Source organism: Mauremys mutica, chromosome 2 (assembly GCF_020497125.1).
Source record: "Mauremys mutica isolate MM-2020 ecotype Southern chromosome 2, ASM2049712v1, whole genome shotgun sequence".
NCBI lineage: Eukaryota > Metazoa > Chordata > Testudines > Geoemydidae > Mauremys > Mauremys mutica.
Window position 1 is genome coordinate 55,901,867 of NC_059073.1, and position 9,004 is coordinate 55,910,870.

At 41.5% G+C, this 9,004-nt stretch overlaps 1 pseudogene; it reads left to right on the top strand.

Annotated features, from left to right (window-relative positions):
* Positions 1-6,603: 6,603 nt before the first annotated feature.
* Positions 6,604-8,416, top strand: LOC123363172 (annotated as a pseudogene).
* Positions 8,417-9,004: the final 588 nt, after the last annotated feature.

Sequence of the window (9,004 nt, forward strand, 5' to 3'; positions counted from 1 at the left end):
GGCCTTGGAGGCAGAAGGTTGGAGGCAGACTAAAGAGAACTGAGAGTCTTGCAATCCAAATTGTGACCAAGGTTAGTAATCTATAGTGTTTCATTTTTTAAAAGTAAAAAGGAGGAAGTACATGCAGCAATGCCTTAATTTATGAAGCAAATTTCTATCTCTAGCAGTAAAACAACAGAAATGAAGGAAAAGGTTCAATGCATTTTCCTGTCAAGTTGCACTAATGAAATTAAGCAATACAGATACACCAGGCCATGAACCAGGGTATATTTAATCATGCTTGATGTGTTATATGTACAAGATCATAGGTGAAGTGCCATCAGTGTTAAGGATGAAGTACAAATAGGTACAAAATATATATATATATCAAATTGTATGCCCTATTTATTACTAAGAATTCAGATATTCGTATTAATCCACTCTCCTTGGCCTCCTACAAACTTTTCTGAGGTTCCCAGCTCCTTTTCCCTTCCTTGTTACTACTCATAGTCTTTCAGCAATCTTCCACCCCCAGTATCCTTCCTTTAGACATTCATGACCTACTGTATTGCCACACATGATTTCTGAAGTCTTTTTTACTTTTAATAATTCCATGTGAAAGAAAAGGAATATTCTGTCTTGCAGTGTGTCTGCAGCTTGATAGTGAGTGGCCTATTGCATTCTTTTTCACAGCCCATCACAAAGACTTAGGGAAAGAGGGAAGGAAGTATGAATTGAATAATCAAATTTCCATTTAAACAAAAATCCACATATATACACACTATATGTCAATACAGTAATTGAATGTTTTCAATTCTTTAATTTTATGAACTCCTGGAATAGCACTTTTTACTACTTACTCTTTTCTCTATTGTCTTTACTCATGCACACTCATGGTACTGTTTAATAGGGAAGAATGTGACAAAAATGGAGCTTATTTAGCAGGTAGGTGGCTTTTTCTAAATTCTACCCCATCTAATCCAGACACTGATCATATGGGAAAACATTATTTTCACATCAAGATAAATGTCTCACAGACTGTATGTCTCCAGGTAGGCTAACATCAGGATACCCATTTAAATGTACTGAAGTTTCCCAAACTACAGTTTGTTGCCATTGTTGTAGTTCCCCAAACTACAGTAGGCCGGGTGATTTCATCTTCGTTTACATCTCATGAGCATGGTGATATTGTTTCATAAGCATCTCTGAGTATGTCACATGCACGATGAACTACACAGGCAGTGTATATTGGTGTGCAGGGTTGACTTTAACTGTGTCATGTTTAATCACTGAGATAGATCCTCTTTTGAGATGGGTCCTTGTGTTGGGATCTTTTATATGTGGAGAAGATTTCACCCAATATGTTGGGATTTCTGATTTGAGCACAGAGTTGAGTGTTACAATTGTCAGTTAAAGCTGCACTTTGTTCTTGAATACAGCCATCAGAAAGTGAAGTGTATATACTTATAAATAAATTAAACAAGGATACAACAGCCTGTGATTGTTTCAGTAGTAATAAAGATATAATTCACTCTGGAATTCAAACTTTTCCCGACCACTTTCCTGACTACCATATAATTTAAAAATAACATTACAGACCCATGAACACATACCCATACCATCAGTTCTGAGAATATACAATGTGGTTCATCTTAATCGTAGTCATAATTATTAGATAGAACCTTCTTTTGGAAAGACCAATTTCACATTTTAACTTATCCACCAGGGGCCATATTGTGCCCTCAAGCTGCTAACAGAAATACAAGTGATGCTGCTGGCAATTGTTTCATACATATCAAGGGCCGAGATTTAGGTGGAGGATTTAGCTCTCAGACTGAAAGTCATCCAGTCAAAAATGATCCGTCTGGACCAAACATAGTTGTGGTTTTAGGTAAGGCAATGGAACAGGCAATGGAAAGTGAACAGGCAATGGAAAGATCAAATGCATTATTAAATGAGTACTGAATGTCGAGTTTAAAATACAAAGCACATTCTGCCCAATATCGGACACTAGACAGTGTTACTTCTCTGATGATGACCTGAGGTGTTTGTGATCTGGTGGCCAGTTATTACTGGAGAAGGCAAATCCATTAGTGGAGTCCCCTATGATAACTTTTTTCTATGTCTGTGCCCTGCATATTATCACAGCAATCAGCGAAGAATTAAAAGATGGTAGCATAATTAATAAATGGAAAATAAATCTTGTCAAATAAACTGGATTTTTTTTCTAAGATCAACAAGTTTGATTGGTAAAAGTAACAGTCACAACATATTCTTAGACTTCTGTAAGGCATTCAGTGTAGTTCTGCATGACATTAAGAGTAAAAAGTCAGCACTATACAAAATTTAATGCCACTGTTATTAAATGGATTAAAAACGGGTTATCTGCCAGATCACACAAATAATTGTAGATGGGGAATCATCGTCTAATGAGGTGTTTCTAGTGGTCTCATGTAGTGATCTGTTCTGGGGCCAGTGCTATTTATTATCATTATCAGTGATCTGGAAGAAAATACAAAATCGTTACTGGTCAGATTTGCAGATAACTCAAAAATTGGTTGAGTGGTAAATGATGATGGAGACAGGTCAGTTGGATGTACTGTGACACAGACCTGGTAGAGTTCCCCTGGCTCTCAACAGGTTGGTAATAGGTAATAATTGGAGATATACCAATCTCCTAGAACTGGAAGGGACCTTGAAAGGTCATTGAGTCTAGCACCCTGCCTTCACTAGCAGGACCAATTTTTGCTCCAGATCCCTAAGTGGCCTCCTCAAGGATTGAACTCACAACTCTGGGTTTAGCAGACCAATACTCAAACCACTGAGCTGTCCCTCTTCCCTGTAGTGTTTAGGTCCCAACATGTTAGACCCATGTGCTCTTAAGATTCTTTTGATCTGGATAGACTCAGCGCTGTCTCTTTGTGCTCTTTGGCACACTTTCTGCACACAGGCTTTCTGCCTCTTATCTCTTCATGGACATGACATCTCATGGCCCAGCTGACCTAGGCCCCTAGGACTTACACTAACTCCCTTGATTTCCTATTAGCTTAAGCTCCAACCTTGTGAGCACTCTGGGTTTACAGTTAACCTCTGCAGGGACACGTGATAGTGCAAGCAAACAGACACACTGGCTTTGTAAGGGTTCCAAAACCCACTTACTCTGTACTTTAGCTAGCACAAGAATTACACAGATCAAGACAAAACTGATGCACCTATGCACTTTCCCCTTCCTCGCCTCTCTTGAGCATATTTTGGGATTAGGTCAGAGTTCTGTAAGGAGTCCAGAATCCCCCCACTCCCTCAGTGGCTTCTCTCCAAATCATGGAGTCTCTCTACCTCCTCTGCAGCCAGTTTCCTTCTTTCTCTGATGGTACCTCAGTTCAAAAGGCCCTCTCTGCTATGAAACCATGCTTCTCTATTGCTCATACCTGCCCAAGCTTATTGGGTCTCTGCGAATACCTCTGAGTTCCCCCATACCCAAGTCTCTCAGGCTCTGTGGTGTTAAAAATCAGCATGCATATCTGATCTCTTTGCGCTGATTCTGGGGAAATTCCACTGCTCTAAACCCTTGCCCAGACAAACTTGATTGGGTTGGTTTCCCTAGGCTTCCACATACATTATGCTAAAGGGCTCTCATTTGAATGTGAGACCTCAAGATTTAACAACTCTCTGTTGTCCCTTGTCTGGGAGATATTGGATGCAGCCCTGACGCATATGGCTCACTCCATGTACCCTGAGGCATTCAATGATACAGCAGTTTTAAAAGATAATCAGATTCATAAGTTGTACATGGATTCCCCGAATCATCACATATACTGACCTGGATTGCCTAGTAAGGGCTCATTTGAAGCATATGCCCTTTAACATAGCCAAATGCAAAGTCATACTTCTAGGAACGAAGAGTGTAGGTCACACTTACAAGAAGGGGGGCTGCATCTTGGGACTGCAATGACACTGAAAAAGATTTAGGGGTAATAGTAGATAACCAATTAAACATGCACTTTCAGTATGAGAATACAATCCTTGGATGCATAAGCAGGGGAATATCAAGCAAGATTAGGGAGGTGGTATTACCTCTGTATATAGCATTAGTGAGACTATTACTGGAATACTGGACATCCCTGGAATGTCCATTTATGGTATCCACATTTCAAAAAGGACATTGACAAATTGGAAAAGGTTCAGAAAAAAGCTACAAGAATGATTGGAAAAGATGCCTTTATAGTGTGAGACTAAAGATTTTGAATCCATTTAGATTATTCAAGAGAAGGTTAACAGGTGATTTAATCATGGTCTCCATGTATCTACATGGGGAAGAGACTTCTGAAAGTATACAGTGCTTTAATCTAGCAGGAAAAGGCATAATGAGATGTAGTGGTTGGAAGCTGAAGCTAGACAAATTGCAACTAGAAATAAGGTGAAAATTTTTAACAGTGAGAGTAATGAACCATTGGAACAACTTACTATGGATGTGGTCATTATCCATCACTTGAAGTCTTTAAATCAAAACTGGATATCTGTCTAAAAGATATGCTGTAGTGCAAACAGAAGTTATGGGCTTGATTTAGAAATTACTGGGTGAGGTTCTTTGCCCTGTGTTATGTATGAGGTCAGATTAGATGATCTAGCCTTAAAAGCTATGAATCTCTGTTGTGTCTTAATTTAATGAACAGCACAGCAGAAAACACACTATGCAATTCATCACACCACCCTGAGCCCTCACTATTACATCATTTCCTATTTCTGAAACTCAAACCACTTAAAGATACAGTGACTATTGACAATGTGTTATAAGAATTGACTATTGACAATGACTATTGACAATGTGTTATAAGAATTATCTGTCTCTGGGAAGCTTTCTAACTAAACTCCAAGCTTTAGGGCTGACTTCCAACATGCTGTAGTTTGGCAGAAACAGAGCAGAGCAGCACACAGGCTGTCATCCAGGATACCTTAACCAAAACTACATAGAAGTGTTTTTTATAGAGCATCCTCTATGACATATCAGCCACAAAGCATAGAAAACGTTAATTAAAATTCACGACAGCCAGTGTTATTGGTAGAGCCCTACCAAATTCATGGTCCGTTTTGGTCAATTTCACAGTCATAGGATTTTTAAAATCATAAATTTAATAATTTCAGCTATTTAAATCTGAAATTTCACAGTGTGGTAATTGTAGGGGTCCTGTCCAAAAAAGTTGTGGGGTGGTTGAAAGATTATTATAGAGCGGGTTGCAGTACTGCTACTCTTACTTCTGCACTGCTGTTGGCGGTGGTGCTGCCTTCAGAGCTGGGCAGCTGGAGAGTGGCAGCTGCAGGCCGGGAGCCCAGTTCTGAAGGCAAAGCTACCGCCAGCAGCAGCACAGAAGTAAGGATGACATGGTATGGCATTGCCATCCTTACTTCTGCGCTGCTGCTGGCAGGCCACTGCCTTCAGAGCTGGGCGCCCGGCCAACAGCCACCACTCTCCAGCCACCAGCTGCCACTCTCTGGCCGCCCAGCTCCGAAGGCAGCACAGAAGTAAGGGTAGCAATACCCCCTAAAATAACCTTGCGACCCCCCTGCAACTCCCTTTTGGGTCAGGACCCCCAATTTGAGAAATGCTGGGCTCCCCCATGAAATCTGTGTAGTATAGAGTTAAAGCACACAAAAGACCAGATTTCAAGATGGGAGACCAGATTTCACGATCTGTGACACATTTTTCATGGCCGTGAATTTGGTAGGGCCCTAGTTATTGGCTTTCGTAATGTAAATGATGCGTGAAGCCAAGACTCATATGTGCAAGTGATGGTCTAATGCAGTGTTTCCCAGAGTGTGGTATGTGTACCCCTGGTGGTACGTGAAAGGGTTTCCAGGGGTACATGGCCCATTCAAACAGGCCGGCAGCGGGCTGAGCAGGGCCAGTGGACAGAAACCCAGACCCGTGGCGGGCTGAGCGGCTCAGCCCACTGCCAGCCCGGGGTTCTGTCCGCCAGCTCCTTCCAGCTGGGGTCCTGGCCACTGGCCCCGCTCAGCCCACTGCCGGCCGGAGGTCCTGTTCACACAGCGGCCTGAGTGGGGCCGACGGCTGGGATCCCAGGTGGCAAGGGGCTGGCTGGGGCTGAGTGGGGTCAGCACCCTGGACTCCAGACCTGCGGCAGGCTGAGCGGCTTAGCCCGCTGCCAGTCTGGGGTTCCATCCGCTGGCTCCTGCCAGCCGGGGTCTAAGCCACCTGCCCTGCTCAGCCTGCTGCTGGCTAGGGGTCCCGTTCACACAGGCCGGCACTGGGCTGAGTGGGGCCGGCGGCTGGGACCCCGACTGGCAGCAGCGTGCCAGTAAAAATCGGCTCGCGTGCCGACGCAAACCATGTGTGCGCGTTACCACTGCTTGGCCAATACACTTGCCTCTGTGGCATGCGCAGAAGTCATACTGATGGATAAAAGATAAAAGTGAATAACTACTCATAGTAATCTAAAGATCATAGCAAGTACATACTTGGTGTGAATTAATATAGAAAATTTCTCTCTTTTTGTTTTTGTTAAACCCATTTACAATGGGTCGCTGGCTGAAAATGGGAAGTTTGAAATGTACAAAAGAAAATTATGAAGGAAATACGAATGTTAGTGATAATTATGCTGAAGTGATATGGCTACATCAGACAATTGTGATGACAAAATTAGTGAACCGTGTGAACCATCTGTAAGTTTATTGAACGTATCAGCTGGAAATAAAACAAAAAAAGCCCACAAATATGATGAAAAATATCTTAAACTGGGATTTTCGTGGACTGGCGATGAGGTGGAGCCTGTTCCACTATGTGTGATTTGTTATGAGACTCTCACAAATGAAAGTATGAAACCATCCAACCTAAAACACCATTTTGATAGCAAACCTAAAGAATATGAGGGAAAACCTGTAGAATTCTTCGAAAATAGGCACAAAGATCTCCAAAAGTCCCAGAAAACAATTTGTAATGTGACGGGAAGTGACAATATGAAAGCTTTGGAAGCTTCATATAGTGTGGTGTACTTAACTGCACAATCCGGAGCTGCTGAAGTGATTGGTGAGACATTAGTAAAACCTGCAGCCAAAGTAATGGTGCAAGTGATGATTGGAGACAAGGCTAGCAAAGCTATAGATCATGTCTCCCTCTCAAATAATCACAGATATGGCCGAAAACGTAAAGCAGCAATTATTGTCAAGAGTACAAAAGAATCGCTACTGTGCTCTGCAAGCGGATGAATCCACTGATGTTGTGAATTTAGCTAATCTTTTGTAGTTTGTCAGATACGAGCTGAATAATGAAGTCCACGAAATTTTGTTCTGCCAACCTATGCCAACACATACAACTGGAGAAGCTATTTTTAAAGTTATTGATGACTGTATCAAAAACAGTGACTTGGACTGGAGTTGTTGTGTTGGAATAAGTACAGATGGCACCAGAGCCATGATTGGTTCGAAGAAAGGAGTTTTTGCGTGTATTCAAGCTGTTGCACCAGAAGCAAAATCGACTCATTGTTGCATTCACAGGGAAGCACTTGCCACCCAGAACATGCAGGCAGATCTAAAGCAAGGACTAGATGAAGCTGTAAAAATAATCAATTTTGTGAAAGGCTGCCCTCTGAACGCCCGGCTGTTTTCTCAGCTTTGTGATGAGATGGGCAGTGATTACACACAACTCCTATTTCACATTGAAGTGTGTTGGCTTTCGCGTGGAAAACTTCTGAATCACCTGTTTGAGCTGTGAGAAGAACTGCAAGATTTTTAAGATGAAACCTTTAACCTGCGAGACCATATACACGACTGGAAATGGCTATGCAAACTAGCATATATTGCAGATATCTTTGATCATTTAAACAACCTCAATCTATCCTTGCAAGGGAAACTCATATCTATAGTCCATGTTCAAGACAAAGTGAGCGTCATGTTTGCAGAATTGAAACTGTGGCATAAACGTCTTTGTCATCGTGAACTGTATTCCTTTCCATCTCTTCATGACTTAGTAATAAACTCGACTAACGAACTTGATAGTTATGTGTTGCAAACCATGAAGCAGCATTTGGAAAGCTTGCAGAAAGATCTTTGTAAGTATTTCCCTGAACCGGATGGCATTTTTGAATGGATAGGGAACCCTTTTATCATCAGTGTTCAAACATTGCCAAATAATCTCTCTGCTTCAGAAGAAGAACAGCTCTTGGAGCTGGCTTCAGATAGCTTCCTGAAAACAAAATTTGAGCAAAATACACTGACGTCATTTTGGTTGGGGGTTAGCTCTGAATATCCAGCTCTATCGGACAAAGCTGTCAAGTATCTTCTGCCTTTTCCCACCTTGTATTTGTGCGAGATCGGATTTTCTGCACTGGTTGGCATCAAAACAAAAAACCGAAATCGTCTTATTGACGTGGAGCCCCATCTTCATCTTAAGATCACAAACATTGAGCAGATATCGCCGCGATAGTGTCTGGTCAAAAGCAGTTCCATCCCTTGCACTGAATAGTTTGGTTTGTACTGAACATTTTTCAATACCGAAATAGTAAGTATTAAAACTAGTGCTTTCTTCACTAACCTAACCAAATCAGCGTATTTTAATTTCAGAATGATGCGAATTCACCATAGATATATATGTTCTGCCAGACTGTTGATTTGCTTCTATTATTTTAATTATTTCTAGTACTTTCTATATGTAACTATTATTTCTATTAAAAGTTTTGTTTCAACTGTATGTAATATAATTTTGTATTATAAAATAAGCATTTAATCCAGAATGAAATGAATGAGGAGTGTGTTATAAAAATGTGGCTACCACCCTCCCACCCCCAAATTATCTTCACTGGAGAAGGGGTACGCCGGTAAGACAAATGTCTCAAAAGGGGTATGCCAGTATTGTAAGTTTGGGAAACACTGGTCTAATGTGTCCCTCAGTTTGTTACTTCAGTATTGTTTACGAGCTTGTCTTCACTGTAACTGTTAGCTTGACTGAGTGAGTTCAAGTTATTCCATTTGAACTAGCCTAGCTCGCGTGAGAGAGACTGCCATGTGAAACACA